Below are 25964 nucleotides of genomic sequence, written 5' to 3' on the forward strand. Positions count from 1 at the left end.
GTCTGTAAAATAAATTTTGTATGCTAAGCACTGTGTAAATGAATAGACACCCTTTTCATACTTGCGTTTTTTGTGTGTGTGCAGCCTTGTTACATGTCAAATGTAAGTTTAATATGAATTACTTCAGTGTGGACAGAAAGGTGTGGCTTTTTCCCTTCTTCTTTGCCTTTGTGTGTATTTAGCTTGTTTAACAAGATGATGTTGTGATGCATTTCCTATCTGAAAACTGAGTTTTGTAATCAGCTTTTTGGCAGTGTAGCCAGCTTGAGCATTCAGTGTCACACCACTTTGTTCTGGTTTTGAGTTATAATCCCCCCAACAGTGGTTTCTTTTTAGCCAGAACAGTTTCTTAATTACCTCAAACATATTCAGTGTGTGATACATAAAGTGTTTTTGAGGTGCAGCATGGATGCAGATGTTTTTGGGTTTACAGTAGTGAACAGAAGGCAGCAAGAAAGGAAATGTGGATTGATTCTGCAATGGTGTGGGTTCATAGCTGATGATAGCCTTGGTGTTTTCAGGGACTTCTCCACGAGGTAACAGTGAAAGGCCTGAAAGCTCTGATCTTGGGTGTGGAGCTGTCTCATGCTGTGGAATACACTTTGTTACTGCTTCTGTTGTATACTTGAGATTTTATCATCTTGTTCTCTTTAAGATGGATTGGTTGTGTGTGTCCCCCTGCCCAGTTGTTAAACTGCCAGGTTCCATTCAGTTGTTGGGCAGTTAACTTCTCATTCTATTCATTCTTCTTTGGTCTATTCATATTTCATTCAATATCCATTCATTCATTACTATTAATAGGGAACGATAATTTTTACTTTCTACTTTCTCTGCCTCTTCCTTGTCTGTAGTGGAAAGCTGAATGCTGCTGAAAGCTGTCAGCTGAAGAAACTTTAGATCTAGACTGTTCGCCAAAAGGAACAGCTGCCAGAGCAATTTTTTCCTTACTGACGTGTTGTCATGCTTTAATTGCAGGTAAAGTAAATGTGTATGTGTGTGTGTAATAGGTAATTCGTAATAGAAGTCTGTTTGCTGAACTATGAGCTCTCTATTTGGAATGCTGGGTGCCATGACTGGTTTTTGCAGTATGGATATCTGTCCTCTGAAAAGTGGGCTTGAGTCTTAAGAGTCTTATTTAAAATGTCAGATAGAGGCTCTAGTAGTGCTGAGCTGCATTTAGATAATGTGGCCTCTGGAGCATCCTGTCAGTGTTTGGTGTTTCAGTTTTCTTCTTGTTCACACCTATACAGTATACTCCACTGCACATAACAATTGGATAATCCTACAGCAACCACAGTAATTGCTTACATGTGAAATGAATATATGGCGATTATAAAATGCACTTTAGCAGTGTCTTAGGGCCCTGTAACTTCTGGAGAAAATAGTATGTGAGCTACATACCCTATAAGTCAATGATAGATTATCAGTGGCATGCTGATGAAAACCTAACAGATGTCCACCAGTTTTCTTGAGTTGGCAAGGTCCCTTCTTTTTTAGTTTCAGAATCTCTCTGTGTCATTTGGACTATGGGATATGAAATAGTCAAAAAGCCTGTCGTGTGAAGAATATACTCCTCTTTTTTTCCTCTGACTCTTAACAGGTACACTGTTGGATACAGAAAGTGTTGAAGGAGAAAAGATTATTTTTTGTGCTTAAAAATTGAGTGCAGGAGCTTTAGGAAACCCTTTTACAACTGCACAGGGGGTAGAAGCTGCTAGACTTTGGTTTGTCATTGGATCGTCTTACACTTCTGCAGTGAAACTAGTCAGCTGACAGATGAAAATTCAGATAAATCTCTTCCCTGATCTGATCTACAACTATGAGTATCATTTGGTTCTTGATGCAGCATCGTACATGCCCATTTTTTATTAGATAAGCTGTTTTGCAAGGTGGAAAGGGCTGAACACTTATGAGTTGCCTTCCTAAGAGAAGCTTATTCTCAGATTGCAAAAGGGACTGATGAAGGAGTGAGAAGAGGGGTGTGGTCTTCATAGCTTGAATGTTTCATAGAAGAGTTGGAATCATTTAGGGAGGAGATGTGGATGTTAATTGCAAGATTGACATAAGGAAGCTGTGTGCATAAGAGAAGCCCAGGCTAGCTAGTAGGAGGGAGCCTGATGTGTGGGTGTGAAATGAGACTGGTATTAGTACAGACAAGCTTGAAATCTGACAGTATGTTTAGTTTCCAGAGTTGTTGGCTATGTCAGGTGGGCCATTCACACCAGTCAAACAACATCAGAAAGGGGAACAAATGTGAAATGATACTTTACAATAATCACTAGTTCCTGGTTTTTATATACCCAGGCTTACTTTGAAACTGATTAGAAAAATAACAAAGAGCTGGTAGCTATTGACTAAATATTAACTATCAGGTAAACTCATGCCTGTGCCTTGTTTGTTATTTTTAAAACTTCAAACACTTGCTTTATGAAAATGAACGCCATCTTTCAGCAGCCTTTCATGTAGCATGTGTCTGGTCTTACGCTCCCCTGTAATGCTACATGTTCATTCTTTCACCTCTTTCTTGATGTAGTTTGTTGCAATTCTTGATGCTGACCTGTGAATAGGAGACTTCTGTTTTGTCAAGTTGGAAGCAAGATATTCTCGCACTAACCTGTACTGCTCTGTAATGGTTAGGGAGGCATCTGGTTTCTCTATGACATATTGTACAAATTCCTGATGTATCATATGAAAGTATCATTAGGAAATTGAAGGGCTGTAGATACACTGGTGCTTGACAAGTATTTAATATGTTACTGTTTCCACTCTCTGAAGGGATTAATTGGCAGCTCTGATAGTGTTGTAAATCTTTTTTATTAAATGCAAATCATTAAAATGTTTCTGAACATCAAGCTTTGTCTAGAAGCTCAGCTAGCGGCGTGTTTGTCCAGAAGAACTACATGTTCCCAGGACAGATGGCACTATATCCAACATTGAATTAATATCAGGTTTTCAGTGTACTGACCTATAGCTAATACATGATTCTGTGGCTGTATGGAAGTAATTTTGATTGCTAAAGCAACTATTTCTCAATCAGTTGCTGTCGGTAAGAGTTGTTCTTCGGATGTTTTGTAGTGTTAAGAGTTTAATATCTTGTGCCATAAAGGCAAATCTATTTCTTTCTCCTGATAGAAAACAAAGGAACAACAACTGTTGGTTTTAACTGTGGTCCAGTCTCATTCTGTAACTTTGTTTATAGCCATGTACATCTTTCAGTTATTTCTTCTGTCCCTGACTTAAAATCTAGTTATGCTAATGGAAAGGCACAACAGTCACTGATGGGTGGGAAGTGGCATGACAAAACAGTGATGTGAAGTCTTCTTTAGTTCCCTTTAGTTCTTATTCCATGTTAGTTCACGTTGTCAATTATACTAGTATGTTTGAGTTCCCCTTAGTTTAGCTAACAGTGTTAATGAAAAGAATTTCTGATTTCTTAATGCAAGAGCTTGAGTATCCAGTTTAAGTGTATTAATTTTATCTGTGATTAAGGCATTAATACCAGTTGGGACTAGAGTTGATAGTGTTATCAGAAAATATTAATATATTTGAAATAAGTATAATCCCATATGTTTTTGTTTTCAATTAATTTTTTCTAAGGAAAGCTTTCCTAGATTCAAGTTGGAATTTCAGAATGAAAAAAGACACAAAATGGATAAAAGCCCTTTTGTTAAGTTATTTGGTTTGTATGTGGGATCTTGGGGTCATGCTTCCTTTTATCTGTATTCTTCCTGTGTGTGTTTTTGGGGAGTGGTTTGAATTATTTTTTTTTATTCTTCTTTTCTGGTAAAAGATTTGTAGAATTTGGAGTTTGTTCTGATTAAAAAAAAAAAAAAAAGAAAAATTGTAGAAACTCAGACTTGTGGGGAGGGATGTGTCTTTTTTATTCAGCAATGAGTTTCATCTTAGGAGCAAGCCAGTAGCAACTTGGTTACTATCAGTTATCCAAAATGAGTATTACAGAGGAAGATCCTGTTTTACTGATGTAGGTAACTTTTAAACTCCCTTGATCTTCACAAAAATGTTGATATTAATAGAAAAGAGCTATTACATGATTTAGGATTTACTCTTTCATAGGATTCCTTGGGCCAGTTGCATGCTACCTGGCATGGCCTTCTTTAGGAGCCAGTGATGTTCTACAAATAATTTAAATATTTGTTTCTGATCTTTCATCGCTATATACTATCTTATGAATTTGCTCTTGCTGTGATGGTGAGGGAGAGGTCTATGAAGGACACATCTGCCTGGTGGTTCAGAGAAGTATGAAGACGTACACGTTGCTTTAGTAATGTATAAAACACTTGCTCTTTCTCAGCTCAGGACAAACAAGGAAAAAAACTTGCGTATATATTGGATAACATGACCTATTCATTGCAGAGTTTCAGGGTATGTTATAAAGAGTGTTTTGTCCAACCATCTTGACTTATTTGTTGTTGCTTGTGTCTTGAGTCTAATTAGATAAGTAAATATTTTGCCCTGAAAAATTAAGCATAGTACAGGGAAGTTGGCAGTGTGTAATGGTAGGTAGGAGAGGCCACTGGTGTGATGAAATGGAAAAGTAAGGCTAGTTTTCTGATAATGGTGAAAGTTGTTTTTCTCAACTTTGGTCCCATTGAAATAAAAAAAATAAGTGAGTATCTCTCCAGAATTGGCTTTACCTTAGGACTAAATTAGTCTAAATTGTGCTTGATAGAAGCCCTATGAAACCTAAGGGAATTTGTCACCATTCTGAATAAAGGATATTTGGTAAGTTCAGTGTTAGAAATTAAGAGATTTTATGATAGTCTTAAAAAAAACCCCAAAAGCAAACAAGAAAAGTGATTGTTTTTTGTAATAAAAGTAAGTATTATCAACATAGTGTTTCTATTTTGGAGGAAAAAACCACCATTTTGATGGCAGCAAACTTATAAGGAAACAGTCACGCTAATACAAAGCGAAACTGCAGAAGAAAATCTGTAAGGATCAGATTTTCAGTTGACAGGATGTTTTCCTGTGTATCATTGTTTTTTACATCCCAACATTTTTTAAAACAAAGAGAGTTTTCAGGTAAAGCTAACCTCATTTTTTCAACTGTGGATTCATTTGTTTTGAAGTGTGCATTATTATTTCAAAATATAAACTTGGAATAAATTAAAGAGAGGAGTAGGATATACTGTTAATATATAGGCATGCAGGAACTGAATTTGAAAGCTAAATGCCAACTTGTTCATTAGATTTTGGTTTTGTTTCTTCAGTCCTAGAATCTGTTGGGCTGAACAGAAGAACACCAGAGAAACTTTTTTGTAGCTGTTGTCAGACAAACCTCTTGTTAATCAGGCAAGCAATGGAGACAACTGTATTTGATGTATTTGTTATATATATGAAGCAGTGGGGATTGGTGAGTGTTTTCAAGTTGAATTGTCCTTACAACAGGAGTTGATGGGTTTATGGCCCTTGAGGGAAGGGAGCAGGAGGCTGGTGGCAGCTGTGCTGCCCAAGCACAGAACCTGGGGTTCCCCACGGCCGTGTCTCAGAAATGCTGTTTTGATTTAAAACCAGAAAGAGTCTTGTGTGCAATTCAGCACGTTTTCCTGTTGGTTGGATTTGGGTTGCATCCCACCAGCTGCCCTGACACCTATGCCTGAAATAAGAGCTTAAGAGCATCTGTACTGGCTGAAGTCAAAGATCAACTCAGCGCAGTGGCATCGTCCAGTGACAGCTGCATAGGGTGCGATATGTACATAGTCCAAGCGTATGGCAGTATCTCTGGCCATGTGCAGTCCATGGGTTTATTTAATAGTCTTTCTTTTCTGTAACTTCAGTGTCCTTTTTTCTTTCATGAATTTGACTAATTGCTTTTAAAAACTGTGTATACTTTTGGTGCCTGCTGTGGTCTGTAACAATGAGTTTGTTCCATAATTTGTCACAAATTAACACTTGTGCAGGAACAAAGATGGGAAAAGGTAATGCAGGATCAAAGCTGTAGGTGTTTAAATCATGTATCATATACTCCTTTTAATTTTTTTGAAGGCTGTGTCTCTGCTTTAGCGTATGTTTCAAGGCTATAAATGTACATTGTCATTTATCTCCCTGGATTCTGGAGAAATTTTTAACACTCTGGTTAGCTAGAAATAGAATTGGATTAATGAAGAAGTAATTTGTCACCTAATTCAAGGGTACTGTTGGGCTTTTTAAAGCAGTGTTTGTGGCCTTAGTTTCACATTACGTTGAATATTGTGAAACTTACATTGAATGTTATTTTTGTTGTAAGTCTTTTGAAACAAAGATTTGGACACTGCAAGTATAACATTATTGAGAAGGAATTTTGGAGAAACTTTTTTTACTACTGAGATTAGATTAATGAGATTTGCTGGCACTGCTTGAGGTTCAAAGTGAAGAAATAGACTGGGTAGCAAATTAATTGATTCCATTGCCACATGCATGCTCAAGTTTACAAAATGCAAGCTAAGCAGAATACTTGTTTCATCCTACTTCTGTGACTTTTTAACTAAAATGAACTGTGACTTAACTTTAACCAAGAGAAGGTGGAAGTGATTAGATAAATATGATACATTCCTGAAGGGCACTGGTTGCTGGAACTAGCATGTACTTTGCAAAATCGTTTATTATAATACTCTTTTGATGTCCATTCAATTCGAAAGGTTCATCTTCCTACCAGTAAAGAGCAACAGTGTCTCTCATACACGGGCTGTTCTGTTGTAGGCCACTTCCATGTATTACAAAGCTCTTCAGTCCCAGGTTCTGAAGCTTTATTTTTGAAGTTTGCTCAGAAACTGCATTATGAAACACACTGGGGTTTTTGCTTATCTTCTAGTAGGGACATCATATTTAAGAGGAAGGGAAAAGTTTCACTGAATTCTTGCTGTGGCACAGAGGCTTTTTGGTTAAATCTTTTGCTACTGGGGAAATCTTTGATGACTACCCTACTGCAGAAGGAGGCTAACCTGAAACAATATTGAAATGTTGACCCAAACTCTGTGTTCTCCTAGGTAAAATTACTGTAATTGATTGCATTGGTACTACTCTGGGATGTACTTTACCGATATCAGAACTTAAAGTGCAAGAAATATATACATATTTTGTTTCAATGCAGAACAGTTGGTGTTTCTCAGTTTAATCACTGTACAATTAGAATCTGATTGCTTTCTGAAGCTGTTTGGGATGCTTTATGTGTAAAAAGGGATACTAGAAAAGGAGGTAGTGCTTAACATTGATTTTCTTCAACAGCATTTCTGTGACTTCATAGCTGTTTTTCACACTTAATGGCTACCCAGTTATACTAAGAAGACGTATAACAACATTGTTAAAACAAATAAATCACAACTCCCCAGCTCTGTCTCAAGATGTTGATAGTTAATCATTCCTAGTTTTGCTGGTTGTTTTTAAGTCCTAATGAGCTTTGCTTGAGTTGAGTGTTTGTTCTCCCTGTGTGCTGAAGACACATTGCTGATCTGTATAATGTAGCTTCTCAAGTGGCCTATGCAAAATACACTTTCCACAAACCAGCAGCAGAGGAGTATTGTTGTAGGATGTGCTGGAGAGGAGCTTTAATTTTAGCATCATGAAATAATTGTTTAGGTATACCCTTGAGCAACCAGCTGCAACTGAAAAAATGAATCTTTTGAAGACGCTGTGGTAATGAAGCTTTTACGTGTGTATTCAGTAACTTTAAAATTTATCTTACAATACAGTCTTTAAAGATCTAATAACTTAGCTCCTCATTTAAAAAACAGACTCATAAACCTCTGAGAGTTATCTGATTCTATGAGTGATTCTAGTGAGTAAGTAGACTACAATATGATACTGGATAAAAATGCATGGACTGATATTTCGCTGCTTTGGAAATGTCATAGTGTCTTCAGTGAATGCAAGAGAACATTAAAAATCTGGAGCTTGATCAATTTATGAAGGATTATAAATTATGATGGCAGATGAGGGGGACTTAACTAAGGCAGTCTTTCAGTTCTGTTCCCTGTGAAGGTCATGACATGAGGCAAAAACTTCAAAAACTCATAGTAAGTGAAATACTTCTCTTCTGAAAACAGCTTAGAAACTTCAGCATAAAGTTTTGCTATTCATGAATGGCAAGATGGAAGATTTATTTTGCTGTGATTAAAGAAGTAAGGGTAGGTGTCATCCCAGGAGCAGTTCAAAAAAGTATTATGCCTGAGGGCAACATCTCACTTTCCTGCTTCTCCCCTTCTTCCCCTTATTTTAAGGCTGTAACATTATCGCTCTGGCTTCCCTTTCAAAACTGTCAGCTGCACAGCAAAGTGTGTTTTAAGATGGGAACTAAAGTCTTTTTACTGGAGTCATGGTATATGCATTTTGGAATTTCATACCAAGGATCTTTGAGGGTGGGATAGAACAGATAAGGAAGTTGCTGTATCCTCTATTACTTGGTGGATAGGTAGGGAGAGACACAGTCCAACCGTTAGTTGCTGGGATCGGAAAAATGCAAGAGAATCTGCTGGCCTCCAAGGGTCATGTTCAGCTTGGAACAGCCATTGGCCAAATGTGGAGTTGGAGGTTTAATTGTGGAGAAATAAAACAGGAAGGCAATCTTTGAGAAACCAGAATTCTTCCAGTTCCAGAGGACAAAAGTATGTGAAAAGTTTATTTTAAGAAAATAAGGAATTTTGATTAATTTATTTGAAAAAAGAGATTAATTTCTGTGCATGTTCAGTATGTCTAATGATTTTTATGTCCATTTCTGCTAGTGTTTTGTGTTATGTTTCCATACATTTCCTTTATCAGTTTGTGTCCCTTACCAGAGGCACAGTGGCTGTCAGGCCAGGGAATATTTCTCTTGCATTTGGTCAGTTTGGAGTAAGGTGAGACCAGGGATCCAGTGTCTCCTGACATTTTGGACATGTTTACTGCTAATAAATTTGAATTCTTGTAACATCATTTCAGAACTGACATATCAATTACTGGCTGTAAACCTTCAGAATCTGACTTGCTGTGCTGGCTGTAAATATACAGCTATGGTGATAAAAATTGGGGAGCAGCAGAGCTGATACAGTCTCTGTCAAAGGTGGAAGCTGCACAGCCCTGCCCCCTCCACCCTTGGCTTCTCCTGTTCCCAGCTTACAGTGATGCAGTCTTACTCCCTTCTGCTTTGACTCTTATTAGACCTGTTGTTAAACTGACTTGCTTTGTGAACTGAACAAGGAGTACAAAATAAATGTGCTAGGGGTGTGGGGCAAGGGATAGGACTTTGTTCTGTTGAGAACTATGAACTGTTCTTCTGGCTTACCTAATCTTCTGGAGCTATACATTTAGTAAAAGCCCTGTCAGGAGCTCTCTAAACTGTTTTGTCCTAGAAGCTTAGAACTGAGATTAAGATTAATTGCTAATCTTTGAGTATTAAAATTCATAGCCTTGCAAAGCTTTATTGTCTCTTAAATCTTAAAACTGTGGGACTGGATTCTGTTTTCCTTTCATTGGTGTAAAGCTACGTTAATTTTACTGAAAGTCAATGTAGCATGCAGCTGGAAAGAAAAATTCAGACTGTTTAATGAGACACAACTGAAGAAATCCAGCGAGACAAACAAAGATGAATGAACAGGTGGGAAGCAACTACAGTCAAAGAGAATAATATGCTGCATTTTGAGAAATATAAACAAGTAGGAGGATAATAATAAAGTGCTTGCACAGAGTAAGCCAATTGCCTAGAGCTGGGTGCCCAACAATGGTTAATTTGGGAGATGAAGCTATTGTCCCATTGCATTGCTTTCGTAAAAGAAACGAGAAAAACTGGTCTGGCATTTCTGAAAGGCACAGCAGCAGCTGAATCATGAATCAGTATCATGAGTGACTGTTCAGAACTTCTCACTTTTCCTGAAACTGGAAGGGAGGGGAAGCCAAACAAAAAAATAACCCAGCAGACCCGGAGCAGAGTTACCAATGCTCATTTATGATTGCTTTGGTTTTTCTCTTATAATGGATTTTTAAAATTTGTTTTCTGCGTTATTCGTTATTATCTTACAAACATGTACTCCAGAAAATCACCTGAACTGATATAGGGCAGTATATTGTCTGTCTGTGTCTTCTAAAGTGCAAACTGGGGAGGTCATTTAAGTGTATCTGTTCAACATTTTTTTAAAAGCATGTGTTCTTCTTCTTCCAGAATGTATTGACTAGCATGTTACTAATAATAAGACAGCTGAGCTTGTACATGCTCTGTCAGTGTGTTTCCTTTACCACATTGCCATTAGCTTCCAAAAAAGTCCTTAAACGTTCTTGAAACAATATTGCCTTTGAATCTAATTGAGACGAGCCCAGTGCTGGATACTTCTGGGAGAGGACACAGCCCCCTAAACCCCTCTCTCCTATCAAACTACAGCACTTACGGATAGTGTGATGTTTCATTTACATAGTTTTGTTTTTTTTTTAAAAAAAAAAACTATATGGTATACTCTTTCTCTTGAGCCTCCTAATAAAGAATATTGTAGTAGCTTACAAAAACAGCGAGCATCTCATGAGGCACGATGTGAAATAATAGACTTAAAATTATCTATGGGGGAGTAGCTGGAACAACTGATCTGTGAGTGGGATTCCCACTTAACTATGTTGGGGTGAGATGATGCTACAATTTTCCTTTCCCTCAGCATGCTCACAGCCTGAGCAGAGTGCAAAGATAGGATATTATTTGTGCAGGTGACAACTTCTGTGCCTCCAAATTGTTGGTCAGGTGGATGTTTAGCATTTTATACAGAGTAGCCCAATCTGTGATCTCCCCATCACCCCCTCCCTAAAGATCAGTATGCACATTTCACATATCCTAGACTGTTTAAGCAAGCATCAGTTACAGAGGTTTTGAAAGGCCTCTTTTGTGAGTCAGGAGAATGGTGGTTAGGTAAACACATATCTGTTGTGGTTAAATTTTTCATTTACCACAAGTTTGACTCTGCATCCTTCCCCGACCCTGACCCCTACATAGTTAATAGTGGGAGGGTGTTCACAGAAGAATAATCTGTTCCTGGGGATGTGCTGTGTTTTTCTGTTGACATGTAGATAATTATTTTCTTGCTCATACAGTTAGTTTATACTAAGAGTACAAGAAGCTTTAAAGAGTACTTTGGAGTGTCACTGTTTTTAATCTATCACCATTCTATTGCCATTGATCTATCACCATCTATCTTCATGATGCATAGCATGGAGACATGATAAAAAGATTGAAAATATATCTTGGGCTTATAGACAGCAGAAATCTTGTTTCAATATGAGAAATATAACCTCTGACTTGCTATGCTTATATTAACATCACTGTGTATTTCTTTTTTTTCTTTTTATTTTGTTCTTTATATGTTATGGTAACAAAAATCACAGCGCATCCCATCTGTATCTGAGATTCAAGGACTTGTGCACTTTTCAATAAACTATGTATATAATTCTGACTTGTGGATGATGGAAAATGAAAGGTGAAATGAAATGGCTACAGAGGTTTCAGAATTGAATAATTCCCCAACCAAGTTATGCAGTTACTTCAAGTGAAAAATTAACAACCTACTGTGCCTGGCATTTTAATAATGCATAGTAAGGTGGCCCCATGTCTGGGTTTTTTCTTGTTTGTTTTTTATTCTGCGTTGGGTTTTTTTTAATGTTTTGGCATCTAAAGAATCAAGGAAATAAATGGCTTAAGGTTTATTTAATGCATATGTAATTGTTCAGTATTTCTTAATAGCAAGATATCTGCATCTGAAACTGTCATTTTTATGTTCAAAGTGTAGATATCAAGGGCTTCGTATGCTTTAGGTATGGCACTTGTGGGGTTTGAACATGAATTTAGAAATACCTGTTTGGTAAATCTGCCTCTCTATTAGGTACTCAGCAGCTTGATTCTTAACAGCAACATGTACTGGCTTGTATATGTATGTATTGGTACGTATGTGCATGGGTGGTGTTAGGGTTTTAACACTGCTGTACAGTACAGAAGAGGCCGATTAGTATTTTAATCAATGCAAATCATATAAATGTATCTTTTAACTTCCATTTCTGTTTTTCTTTATTTCTTCTTATTCCTTTTTGTCTGGGGAAAAAAAGAAGAGCTGTTTTGTTTCCTTCGGTTCTGCTCCCTTCAGTTCTGCTATTTCCATCTCCCCGCCCCCTTACTCTGTTCTGATAAACCAAATGCTGCTCTGTAAGAATGATACTGGAACTGGAGGGAGACATGACAGACTCCAGTCTGTTAAGTGGCCCTTGCCTATCTGCATCTGTCCTTTTTCTCTGCACAGTTAACGCTCCTTTATACCACACTGTGATGGCTTGACCCTGGCTGGATGCCAGGTGCCCACCAAAGCCGCTCTGTCACTCATGTCCTCAGCTGGACAGGGGAGAGAAAATACAACAAAAGGCTCGTGGGTTGAGGTTAGGGCAGGGAGAGATCCCTCAGCAATTGCTAATCATGGACAAAAGAGACTGACTTGGGGAAATTAGTTTAATTTATTACCAATCAAATCAGAGTGGGGTAATGCAAAATAAAACCAAATCTTAAAAACACCTTCCCCCCACCCCCCCTTCTTTCTGGGCCTAATTTTATTCCCGATTTTCTCTACCTCCTCCCCGCAAGTGCACAGGGGAATGGGGGTTGCAGTCAGTTCGTGGCACGCTCTCTCTGCTGCTCCTTCCTCCTCAGGGGGAGGCTCCTCACGCTTTTCCCCTGCTCCAGCGTGGGGGTCCCTCCCATGGGAGACAGCTCCACCATGGGTCCCTCTCATGGGCTGCAGTTTGTCATGAACTGTTCCAGCATGGGTCCTCCCACAGGGTGCAGCCCTTCAGGAACAGACTGCTCCAGCGTGGGTCCCCGGTGGGGTCCCGAGTCCTGCCAGCAAATCTGCTTCAGGGCGGGCTCCTCTTGTCTGTGGGGCCACAGGCCCTGCCAGGGGCTTGCTGTAGCACAGACTTCCCCCACGAGGTCACAGCCTCCTTCAGGAACCCACCTGCTCTGGTGTGGGTTCCTCCATGGGCTGCAGTGGGGAATCTGCTGCAGCAGATGGCTTTGGGGGCACAGCCTGCCTCACTGTGAGCTTCACTATGGGCTGCAGGGGAATGTCTGCCCTGGCACCTGGAGCAGCCCCTGCTCCTCCTTCCTCACTGACCTTAGTGTCTGCAGAGTTGTTCCTCTCACATGTTCTCCCTTCTCTCTTTGGCTGCAATTTGTTGTGCAGAGTTCCCCCCCAGCCCCTTCTTAAATACGTTAACAGAGAGACATAGTGCCACTGTGACCGATGGGATCCACCTTGGCCAGTGGTGGGTCCATTTTGGAGCTGGCTGGCATTGGCACCATCGGACATGGGGGAACCTTCTAGCAGCTTCTCCTAGAGCCAACCCTGTAGCCTGCCCCACCCCCCTCCCCCCCCCCGACTAGCAAAACCTTGCCAGGCAAACCCAATGCACATATGGAAGGCCTGGACTTGATTCTTCTTTTCCAGACTTCTTGCTCTTTTGGGGCTTAGTCCTGCTGAGTGCTGAGTTGGCCTTGGTCCAGCAAGGCATTTAAACTCATTCATTTCTTCAAGCATGGAGGTTGTACATCAGTTTGGTGAGCATGTGGTTGCTTTTTCTTTGTTGGCTTGTCAGGTTGTGGAGCTTCAAAGCAGTTAATGTTAGAGCGTGTCCCTTGAAAAATGGGGTTGGAAGGGGGAACCTGGGAGGAAGGGCAGTAGTAACAAATAATAATAAAAAATGAACCTTTTATAGTCTTTCTATTCTGCTGTAAGAAAGGGGAACCAAGTTGCCGTTAAACTGAACAGGGCACATCACACTGAGACCAAGGCTCCTATCAGAATAACGTATGAGAAAGTAACAAAACACACCACAGAATCCTTGCATATGTTAAAACTAAAAACATTGTAAGATATTCTATTTATATAGTCATTGATACTTCAGTGTTAACAAAACACCCATGAGATACTGAATGTAGCACTGGAAATTGGTTGTGCTGCTGTTGCCTTTAATGCCGATTATGTCCTTGTCAGCTAGCCTACTTGCTGCTTGTTAACCTTTATATGTGGAACTGCAGTAGAGCTGCCATTCAGTTCCTGTACCTGCTTTAGTCTGACTTTTAAACTTAACTGAGACAGAGAAATGCTGTGTCTTGCCTTTTTGTTCTTATTCTCTGGATACTTTCTGAGCTGTCCAAACGTGCTGTACTTAGCACATGTGCACATGCATGCATGAACTGTAGTAGAGGACTATCCAGTAAATGCACTGCAGGCTTAAATTGGCCTTACTGACACAGAACACGTTTGGTCATCCAGAAATTAAAATTGGGTACACATATGACTTTTTAGCTATCCAGCTTAATTAACCTGTGGATGTGCATGATAGATCTATTTACAGTGTGGATGCACAAATCTTTATAGCGGGTCAGATATTGTTGTGTATATAGAGAGTAAAAAAAATACTCTGATTTGAATCATCTGTTATACAATTAAAATAATTTTTCTGTAAAGGCATGTTTTTAAGGTAAGCAGTACTGAAATTTCATACTTTGCTTTTCTTCTGAACCTGCTGTTCTGTGTACTGCTTAACAGAGTTCTTGCAGTAGTTACATTTGATCACTGGGAAAGCCTGAAGGAAATCTTGCTAATCGTGCAGTATGCTTTATGCCTGCTTAGATAATTTCATAGTTTATACTGTGCAAAGTTTTTTAAATCCATATTGACCATACATGTGTAATGTCAACTCACCATTATATGTCACCAGATTATCTGGGCTGTAGATCCAAAAATAGTTCCAGATATGTTGGAGATGGCATGGCGTGCCACAGCACTACAGAAAATCTGGCTTTAATGTTTCCAGAGTCAGCGTGTCTCTGGTAATGCTGCAACCAGTTTTGCCTGACACAAACCCAAAATTAATAAACGGTTGCTGTGCAGAGCAGTCTTGGACATGATTTCCTGGAATGGGAAGTACTGGAAGGCTCGGCACTGAGGCATCTGTTCTACCTGAAGTCAGCTCAGCTTCATCTGCAGTCATTATTAGTTCTCATTCTGCTGTATGTAAGCTGATATTATGTGAACCTTACTTAATATAAGATTTTGAGAAGATTTGTTATAGCATAATACAGCACCATGCAAAAATGTGAACTTCGTTTGGGAATGGTAGCACATCTGATATAGATGTTGGAGTTGTTGCACTCCTGTTGGAGCAAGGTGTTTTGCATTGCTCCTACTTGAATTGTTCTGCAGGAGAAGTTTGGATCCGGTAGTAGTGCTGCTGAGCCAAATCTAATGAAATTAAGCCAGTATTGCTGTGGACTGTTGTTACTTTTTGGGTTCACCTACTTTTTGGGCTCACCTACTGTTGGCTTGAAAACAAAATACAGGTTTTGTGTTTAGAATTAATTGTGATTTATGTAGCAGGACTGACTTTTCTAGTTCTTTCAGTTATAAACTTGAAAGGTAGAAGTTGCAGGAGAAAATTCAACCAAAGTGGAATTTAAGGTTAGTGTTTGGATATCTCTCTTAATTGCTTGGTGTTTCTTATCTAGAATTGTCAAAGGCTTATCTCAGCCACTTTAGCAGGGTGCTCAATTGTCATAGAAACATTTCAAGTATTAGTAGTGCACTTTTAAAATTATTCCAATGCATTGAGCAGATATCCCCACTGGCTCCATTACAAATGTGCTTTAAGATGCTGAATACTTGAAGTTGACTTCCTATTCCTAGTTTGCGCTTTATCAGCAATGTGGTTTGTAGCGTGTAAATGTCATTGATACCTCTGCCTGGGATTTGGAGGCTTTGCATAATTCTATTCCTTGCTGCTAATTAGTCTACTAGTCAGTTGCTTCTCATCTGATCAATTTATATTTCAACAGTCCAATCAGCAGTATTCATCTTTCACAGACTAAGACATTTCTCTAGCTGACATGCCGTTAAACTCATGATCTCATGAGAAGTGTTTCCAATGGCAGATTCCAATAGGAGAGAGGATCTTTGAGGTGACAAGCAGAGTGAAGCTGATTGTCAACAGCATGTTTCAAAATAATGATTTTTATTAGTGTCGTCATCTAAAGACAATGGAGTCATCTAAAGACAATGGACTGAAAAATTTGTGGGGTTTTGTTGTGGTGGGTTTTTTTGAATCCTCTATCTGATAAAGAGGAAGTCTTAGTATTACTTTGGTTTGAGTACCTTTGTGTTATCTCATAAATAAGATTCAGCTGGTGAATGGAGGGAAAGTGAGACTATGCAGATGGAGCATTTAGGGAGGATTTCATTCATGTGACAGTGAGGTATGCAATGTCACTCATTGTTTGAATGAGTTAAAAATAATAAATAATGCATGTCCTATTGCCTTACAGTATGGAATATATTTTGAGGATCTAAAATACTTAGTAGAGAGTGGAAAGTAATGTTGATTTTTATCAATAGGTTCCATGAGGCTACTTTCTAAAACTGCTTTCACACCATGGTGCTGTTCTCCATACTTTACTGATGTTCTTTTGTGGAGGATCAGGTCAGTTCTTGATTAATTCTTAATTAAAATAACTTGCTGAAGAAAAGCAGACTCTTGTTATTGAAGCATTAATCTCTCTGGAGAACAGCTTGGCCCAAACACTTCAATAGTTTGAAAAGCTTGTCTCTCAAGATCAAATTCGACTTGAGTCTGTCTCATGTTTTGAGGTTGGGTTTGATTATTGCCTGTACTATAAAAATGTCTGTACGTAAGAATTGGTGGCATTTCCATGGAAGTGAATAATAATATAACCATAAGCATGGAGCAGGTATAAGTAGAAAGACTTACTTTCCATAAAAATTTAATAGAAGAAATTTTTTCAAACTTTGGCTTGCATTGAAATTCTGTATATTAAGCCTATGAAGAACTAAAAAGATCAGAGAGAACAGGAATTTGTTAGAGCTGGGCTGGGTTAGTTTTGTGCCTGGATCTTTGTGCTATGACTCTTCAGTTTCCTCTTGGTTCTTCTGAGTTCAAAGAGAGAAGTGAAAAAACATGATTTGTGCCCAACAAAAGAAGGGGCTACAGCTGCCAAAAATTAGGAAGAAATCCATCTGGTTGCAAGAGCTGACCTGAGGTGTCCCTTTGTTTTCTTGGCCTGTCATTGTTTCTTCTATTCCACACGATGAGGGGAAAATAGCCATAGTGCAGGAAGTGCTTGAGGTGTCCAAACTGCTTTATTTCAGATTGAGAATGGTGATTTACACAAACCACTCAGATACCTGCCATCATCTACCACTTGGAGGATGTGGCAGGCCATTGCCCAGAATATTGCACCTCTTATAACTGTAAATACGTTGACTGTTGAAGAACAGTCAGTATTGAAGAACTATGGATTTCGGAGAGGGTGTCATAGTTACTTCTGAATAAAACATAGTTCATGTGCACTAGTTCTTATAATCCCACAGTGTAGAATACTATCTTGGGAACGTAAGATGCATATTAAATGATCCCAAAAATGTAATGCAGGCAGTAGCTAGTATCTCTGTTTTAGCTGCGGCAGGTCAGCCTGATGTCCCATAAGTGGGCTTGTAGTTTGTGCTGCTTTCCACAGGTGTGGGGATGTGGACATGGGTTTTTTTTAATGCAGCTTTTCAAAGCGTGTTGTTCTACTACAGGCTGTAGCCTTCCTCTATGCTGCTTTGCTTTTTTTTTTTTTTCCTAATACTGATGCTGTTGGGTTTTTTCATGGCAATAAATATAGCTGTCTAACAATCAGTTTTTCAGCACATACTCTGCTCTTAATGAATGTGATCATTTACACAATGTCACTGTAGTATTGGCATGCTAAATAATTTAGTGAGCTGTGGCAGGTAGATAGCTCTGTGGTGTCTGTGTTACTGTGGCAATACATTTGCTTAATGTAAATATTAGTCATTCCGACCATATGAGTCTCATATTCTGACATTATTAGCTATGTCTGAGAAGTGGGAATCTGCGTATCTGAAAGAAAAGTTGTTCTGGAAATATTGATAGTTTAAAGATTACTTTTCTTTTTCATAATTCCTTCTGCTTTCTGACTGAGCTACGTAATCTATTGATCGTAATGAACAGAGCAGAACATTTCTCCCATTTCTTTATCATGCTTGTAATACAGCTCTATTATAAAGAAATGTATAACTGTATTCTGATCCTCCAAAAATTCAGCTGACTGAAATGAAAGGCAACAGGATCTCGAGGTCCATCAACTTTGCTGTTGGTCACAGAGTCAAGGCAGTTCTAGAAACACAAGAAATAAAATCAGACTTGGAAGAAAAATTCCCGGAGTATTAGATCTAGTTCTATGGCGCTCTTCTGTCCCCTTTTTGGTTACCACCAGGCATAGAATTACTTAAGAAAACTCTAATTTGTCAGAAAATTAATGCATAAGCAGTATGTTAATGAAGTTTGTTTCTTAAATGTTTACATAGATGTAGATTCTAGTCCATTTTTGTGGATGGTTTCCAGAGAAAAGGAACTATATTCTGCAAAGTCTTGTCTCAAAGGCCAGATTATTTCTGATTGTATGAACTATTTTTTGTCTGTTATGATCTGCCAGCACTTTTGAGGCAACAAATAAAGTGGTAAAAGAATTGGATCATTCACCTTTTCTAAGTATGATATGGCATCACAATTCATCAGTTGATAGTCTATATAAAACTTCAGTCACTTCAAATCACCAATACTGAATGTACGCCAGTACTACTTGTTAACATTTTATGTACTGTTTTGAACCTTTACTTGTCAAACTGCTAAACTTACGACCAATGCTGAAAAGAAGATTTCGCTGGAATGTGCTTCCCCCCTGCCATATTTAGAATTGTCCCCAACCCTCCTGCCGAACACCTGTTATGCAGGAGTGAAAAGCACAGTAAGCAGTGAACGATGTCTTTAATTATTTGTAGGGTAGATGATACCGGAGGGGTTTGTGTGCTGCAGTCTGACATCAGTGCTCAGCACCTATCTGTGTCTGGGCCATAACTGTCAAAAAAGAAAGTAATAAAAAATACAGTAGTAGCCAAGCACAGACTTCCAAGTTCTTTGTATTTCACTGAGGAGTCTGCTGGAGTGGTATAAGCGTTCTTTATTTTTCCTGTCGCTGAGATGATAAAACTTTTGCTGTCAGTGCTTGCATGTAAGGTAAAGCTCCTTACTGGACAGGAATACAAACTAGAGTTTTTAGTTGCCTTTCCATTGCACTGTTGCTCACAAATGCTAGTCTGAAATTCAAGTTAACCTAGGAAAATTAATTATTTACCACTTACATCTTTTCCTGACAAGGCTGCCTGTGGGAATACTGTGCTGCTGCTTCTCTCTCTCAAAAATATAGTATGCTTTAGATGTATCTGTTTTATAGATGCAGGGATGTATCGAAGCATTTAGATTCAGAATACCTACCAACTATTAGCATAGTTGAAAGAGTAATTGGAGCAGCTTCCCTGATTATTCTCTTAGTAAACAAACTGTACTCATAAAATGGCTTGGGAAAAGCCACATCTACTGTGATGTACTGAAAGAAAAAGACTGCAGAGCCACTTTCTCCTCTGTGGGAAGAACCTGTGTAGAGGGAGGAGCTCCTGTGGGGTCAGGCTGGCAGGATTTTCCCTTAGGGAAACAGGCTTGATCGTTCAGCTTTCCAAAGTCCTGAGTATCCATTGGGAGGGATCCTCAGAGCACTGAGCAAACACTCCTTTCCCGGTTTGGTTTCAGGACCTGATGCATGCCATAGGAACCATGTGAAAAGCACAGGGGATTCTTTTGACTTAAGTCATGCTGCCAGTAGCTGAAGCAGTCTGGTGGACCTCATCTGGCTTGGTGATTTTGTGGCATTAGAATTTACCACCTAAGTGGATTGCTGCTTTTTTTTTCGTTTTGGTTTTTTGTGCCTGGCTACAGCATGGGCTTGCGGATACCAGTGTATGCCCATGGATTCCTACAACCAGAGATGCAGTGGAATGCTTCACATCAATCCATATACTGAATCTTCTGTTTTTGAGCTCCACTGCATTCCTTTGCTTCTGCTGCTGAAATATGGCATGTCTGTATTTTAAAGATGGGCTGAAGAAAGTGGAGTGGATTGTATTACAAGCAGAATGTTTAAATCTGGTGATAAATAGAAAGGAACAAAAGTGCATTCGAAAAAGTAGTTGCATTTAATGCTTCACACATGATTTGCTCAGCTAGTTTCTTTTATTGTGACACTTTTTGCTTTTCCCCACAGAAGAAGAAATTCTAGTAGTTCTGCGGTGCCTTTTTTATGTGCATAATGAATGTTTGCTTTTGAGTATTACTTTACAAATAAGAAGTGGAGTTGTTTTATCCACAGTGGTTTTATCCCTTTTTTTTTTTAGTTATTATTCTTTTTGTATATTTTACTTTGAAAAGGTAATAATGGCTGCTGTGCAGTCTTGTACTTTCCATGGCTTTCCTCATGGAATAAGAGCTGGTGCTGCTCTTGTGTTGGGATGAGGAGCTCCCAGAGGAGCTGTGCACCCTAAGCTTGTGCTTACTGGAAATTCTTTTTGGACTGGCATATGTGAGTCCTGACACTGGTCCATGGATAGCTGACACTTAATTATCCCCTTTTGCCTTCTTTCCATTGCTGTCACAGGCTAGATACCTTGCAAAGATGGAAATGGAAAGAATGTTTTTGCTCTTGTCCTCTTAGGCTATCCTTCAAAATGATCATTGCCCATTTAAGTGCTCATGTTAGATAGACGTGACATGACAATATAGAGGGTAGTGCAAGGCCTAAATTGTTTTTTTCACTATCCTTTTCAGTAAATGGTGGTGGGTGTTTTATAGTAACGTGTAGTTTTGACAGAAGATGGTGAAAAAGGTGAGTAAACCCAAATATGGTCTCCAGGCTTTTGTTAATTTTGTCAGTACCTCAGTGCTTTTTCTGTTAGGGATTAGAGAGTATATGCCAAGTGTAGTGTAATATTATGTAGATACAAAAATACTTGTCAATCTTTACTGTTACTGCAGTAAGACAGACAGACACCATTGAAATCATAGTAACAAGCAATGTTTTACCTGCCTGTTGCACTGTTAGAACGTGGCTTTGGGCTTTCAGAAGGGTCAGAAAAAAGGTTCAGAGAAGGCTAGTGCTTTCTCACAGCATGAGCTCGACTGTTTTATTTCCAGGTGCTGAACACTTAACTTCAGTGCTACAGTAATACTAAAGGATGCGATTCTAACATGCTGTTTAGTTATTATAGTTTAATGCCACTCAGCATTATAATTAGCTTTACTAGACATTAATAAGTGGGTTTAATATTCAAACCATGGTGTTGGAGTTAAGTGTGCCAATGAACCTTATCAGTGGAGGAAAATGTAAATTTTAACTCATTTATCTCATTAGTCTTTAATAAGGCTGTGCTTCGCAAATCATGGCTGCATCATCTGCTGATTATAGCCTCTGATCTGCTAAGCAAAATAGCGCTCTAATAATAGCCATATATTGCGTACACCTCCCACTGGTGTTCTGAAGCACTTAATATATTTTTTTCTTCATTCAGAGGGTCTCGACTGTGTCTTACCTTCTCTGCGCAATGCCAAAATGTAGAAATGAAAGTGAGAGGAGAATTCATTACTTGCAGACCCCGGGTTTGGAACTCTTTTGCCAAGTTAGAGTTTCTGATGGGGGCCAGAAGTCTAAATGTGTTGTCTGAGTGTGGTGCGTAGAGTTTTCTGGGCAGTTAGAACAGGCAGGCTATCAGTTGAATAATGACGACTTGCTGCTTTAATAATAATCAGAGCTCTCCAAAAGTCTGTTGCTCTCATCTTAAGGAAGAAACGGAGCTGAGTGATTTCCTTTATGCTCACGTAAAAGGCAAGAGAATTGGAGAACGTTAAGTCTTCTAGCTTGAACTCTTGCATGTAGGTAGTTACCACTGTGGCTTGTGATGATGATTGTGTCCCAGCATGCTATTCAAAGCAAGTAAGAGGGAATTTAACATGTTTGAGGGAATTCTTCTGGGAAGTGCAGTCAATACTTTTTCCTAGCAAATTGCTCATACAGTCTTGTCTAAGTCCAAAGAAACTTGTTCAATCCATCTAGAAACTTTCAAGCTTTGATGGTTTCCTAATAAATGTTTGTAAGATTCAGTGACTGTGAGTAAACACAGTTGGTTCTGGTGTCTGAAGCAACAAAACTCCATCTTGCTCCTCTTTCTAGTGCAACTTCAGATATCTCTGAAACAGAGTATCATGAGAGAATCTGTTGTTTAAATGGTTGCTAGAGGTGCGAGGTTAATCTCTTTTCCTACCATCCTGTGTTAGGTTGATACTTAAACCCCTTTGTAGTGCTCTGAGGGATGTGAGATGGGACACCTGCTGTTGCACTGTATTTTAATAGCAGTAGCTACAGCCCTCGAGGGTCCGTAGAGCCCATTGACTGCTTCTGGTGGTAGGTTTACTATGGTAGTAGTCATCCATCACAGTACTGTGTTTTATTTTTTTGCATTGATCTTATTGATGGTTGAGTTGGTAGATACACTGTCACAGGGAAAACTGAGGTTTTTCCCTTGTCAGAGAAAACCGCAGGTCTTGGCTCCCAGTCCTGCCAAGTTAGATGATGGAGAGGCATTGCTACAACCACAGCTGTACACGCTGAATCTAGCAGATTCGAATTTTCAACTGTTAGTGACTTTGGGGACTAGGTTCTTTCCAATTAGGTTGATTGTTGTGGTGTGCATAATTGCAGGCGGATGCGCTTTGGTCCTGACACTCCTGAAGAGAGGTTTTCTACCATGCTTCATTAATTTGTCATTAGTCATACATGTTTGCTGTACTGCTGACTTACTAATAACACCATTTATTTTGGGTTCGTTTTTCAGCACAGGTGATTGTGTGCAAATTCTCCCATAAAGTCAGTGAAGAGCCTCCTGAGACATTCTGTGGTGCTCAGTACTGGAGGTTAATGTCCTTCAGAGTACGTGCCTGGGAACTGCAGGGATATCTGAACCCTGACTAGCAGAGAGACAATGTACTCTGAAACAGAGCTGAAGTGCTTTATTATTGGAGTGCCCATGGCATGAATTACAATACAAGTAAAGTGTTGTCCGTGGAGAGAGGTGGACATGAAGATAAAACAGAGTACCGAGATGGCAATATATGTGCTGACAGTAGATATACTGTAATTTTTGTTTCAGCAGAGGGATAACTGGTAAATGGTGTAATAGCTTTGCATGTACCAAAGTACTTTCATAACTGATACATCAAAACAAAAAGTTGGTATATCTTTTCCAAGTCTCATAGCCTGTTTCCCCTTTTAATTGAGAGGTTGGAAAAAAGTTGTAAATTTGTAATTCAGCGTGAAGAACCATGTTCTTGGGAATCAAGTTGGAGGTGTTGCTTCCAAAGGTACTGTGGTTACAGCTGACTAACATTCAAGGCCTGTGCATACAGACTTTCACATGCCTCTTTAAACTGTTCCTGCCTCCAGCTTGTGCTTCTTAGAGCGCTGTGGGGACTGGTATGTCGTGTGTGACTTTGCATAAGGCTCAGTTTGCAATTTTGGATAGCGCATCTATTGCCAATTTGCAAGATTGTAAAGGTGAATTGGAAAACAGTAAGAGGAAATGGGAGAGGAAAGGTAGTGAATTTCAGGCACGGGAGCTAAGAGTACACCCCAACTACTAAAAAAGAAAAAGGTATCGGTGTACTGTAACTTCAGCAGCTCCAACAGCCTCAGGAGGAAGGACAGAAGCAGCAAGGCTGCTGAAGATGTACACAGACACTCACCACTTTTGGAGGTGTGCAGGCAGGAATAAGAACAAGCTATTGATGGGTGGAACCTGTGCTCTCCCACACCTGTAGGAGTCTCCTTAGGTGTTTCAGAATTAGATGGGAGGGGTTGTGGTTTGACTTCATCTGTGCCGAGAAGCATTTCTGCTAGAGCTGACATCCAACTGTCTTTTTTACTAAGCTTTCGGTATTGATCGTTCCAAATGTTTACAAAGTTTAAATAGTAATTTTATTTTTACTAGTTATTAATATTTACCCCACCTTTTAGTAGATACTGTTCTCCTGCAACATTTGTGAGATTCTGTGTTTTTCGGAGTGCTCCCTTTGTAAGATGTATAGTCTTCATTTGCAATTCAGAAAGGAGTATTATAAATGAATATGATTTACGTCCTTTTACCCTCCAGGGCATGAAAGTTGCTACTTTATCTTCATTCCTTCTTCAACTAGAAAGACAACTGTCTTTCAAGTTTTCCCAAGGGTTCAAAGGCAAGACTGAAAAAAAATCATACAAATTTGTTATGAAAGTGTCAGATTACCTGGATTTTCTTTTTTTAAATTGTTCCCTTGATTATTTAGCAGTTTCTCTTTTTTTTTTTTTTTTTAGCTTGCTGGCAATGTGCCTGAGACAAGTGTTGTATGGACTATATGTGTTTCTTTTTTTACCAGTGCATTCGTATGTCTTACTATTGAGGCAAAGGTAGTCACAAGAATGGAAGATGCTGTAATGTCATTCAGTTTCCAGTTGCAGAAGACTAGGTGATGTAAATGTGTAACATGTTTTCATAGTATAGCAGACTTGTGTTAATAGATTAGAGATAAATAATTAATAGTTAATTTCTACTCTGTATAATGGACAACTTAACAGTTTACATAACAAAAAATTAATTTATTCCTAGGAAAGCCAGAGAAGCTTAAAGGGAAAAATATCTACCACCCGTATGAAATGCAATGAAACTAAACAGAAATGGAAATATAAATAACTTGGATTTTTCTTTGATTAGGCTTTTTATACACTAGCGATAAAAATGCCAACAATCCACTTTGGATTTTGCTGTTTGCTACCATATATGTATGAAGAGCAAAATATTCAGTGTACATATAGAGAACCATAACCTGTCAAAATCCACTCAAGTTGCAAATCTCTACTAATATTTTCAAATAAGGGTGTCACTGTAGGAGGAGAGGTTGGGTGTTCATGGATCTATGCTCACAGATGGGGGAAGTGTTAGTTTATTGAGGTTCTTGACATTGCAACATGAATTAATATAAAATGAATCTTCAGCTTACGCTTGTCTGCTCTGATTGTGAATAGAAAGGGAGAGGGACAGCAGTGTTTCCATGCAGTTCCTATGAGACCAAATACCCGGGGTTTTGTGCATTATGGGAATGGGGAACTGGAGGGACAGGATAGGATTTTGTAAGGAGTGCTTCTTTGGCCTTTTTCCTTCTTCCTCATCCCTTTTCTTCAGTGAACAGTGTGCTATACTGATTTGTGGGTATTATCTTACACAGTAATGTTTATTCAGTGTTTTCCCCTAAATTTGGCAACTGATAGTCATAAAAGGAAATGAAAAAGGATTTTGCAAGTGCTTTTCTCTTTGCCAAGCCTGCAACATGATGTAGGACAAAGGGAGTTCACTAGCTTCTGGCACTTTCTCCAAGTTGAATTGCAGATGTCTGATGCAAACAGTGTTGGTTCACAGAGTGTTCTGTTCTTTCTGTTCTTTTTATTTTTTTAAAAAGAAGGAAAAAAAGACCATGAAAGTACATTTACATTCAAAAGTGTCAATCCACTAAATACATTTTATCACAACCCCCAACTTAATGTCAGGTGGTACATAGTACATAAGGTGAAATATGAAAATGACCTTTCAGGTTTTATTAGCTCATTAAGTTTACTAGGTTTGAGGATTGATTTGTGATGGGCTTCTGCCATCCTACAGTGCAATGGAACAGTTGTCCTGAAGCTGTGTAACAATGTGCTTGTGCTCATTCTCTTTGTTCACTAGTTTATCACATAGCTAACAGGTTATCACTTCAGAGTATAGGAAATAATGTTGACTTGGTGGATAAGTGTCTTGGGGTGGTAATTCTCTCCAAAATGAGTAGTTTCAATTAACAGTGTACAGAAAGATAAATGACAGATTCAAGTCCATCTGGTTAATTATTATAGTCTATGTACTATAACGAGCATATTGAGAAGTCTAAGAGGGTTTTACTGTGTGATAGGTCACTACCTAAATTTAGACAGAGTTATAAACCCCCCCTTC

General features: G+C 38.9%; 1 protein-coding gene across 3 annotated transcripts in view; it reads left to right on the top strand.

The window, feature by feature from the left end:
- The window catches only part of FHIP1A (FHF complex subunit HOOK interacting protein 1A), an 88266-nt gene that overhangs the window by 14330 nt on the left and 47972 nt on the right, over positions 1-25964 (top strand). The window contains exon 4 of one of the 3 annotated variants that reach the window (XM_040600133.1): positions 852-975. The exons of the other annotated variants lie outside the window; for them this stretch is intronic. The gene's annotated coding sequence lies outside the window, so the exon portion shown is untranslated. The remainder of the gene's footprint in view (positions 1-851; positions 976-25964) is intronic. 3 annotated transcript variants of the gene reach the window in all.

This window comes from Falco naumanni, chromosome 1 (assembly GCF_017639655.2).
Source record: "Falco naumanni isolate bFalNau1 chromosome 1, bFalNau1.pat, whole genome shotgun sequence".
Lineage (NCBI taxonomy): Eukaryota > Metazoa > Chordata > Aves > Falconiformes > Falconidae > Falco > Falco naumanni.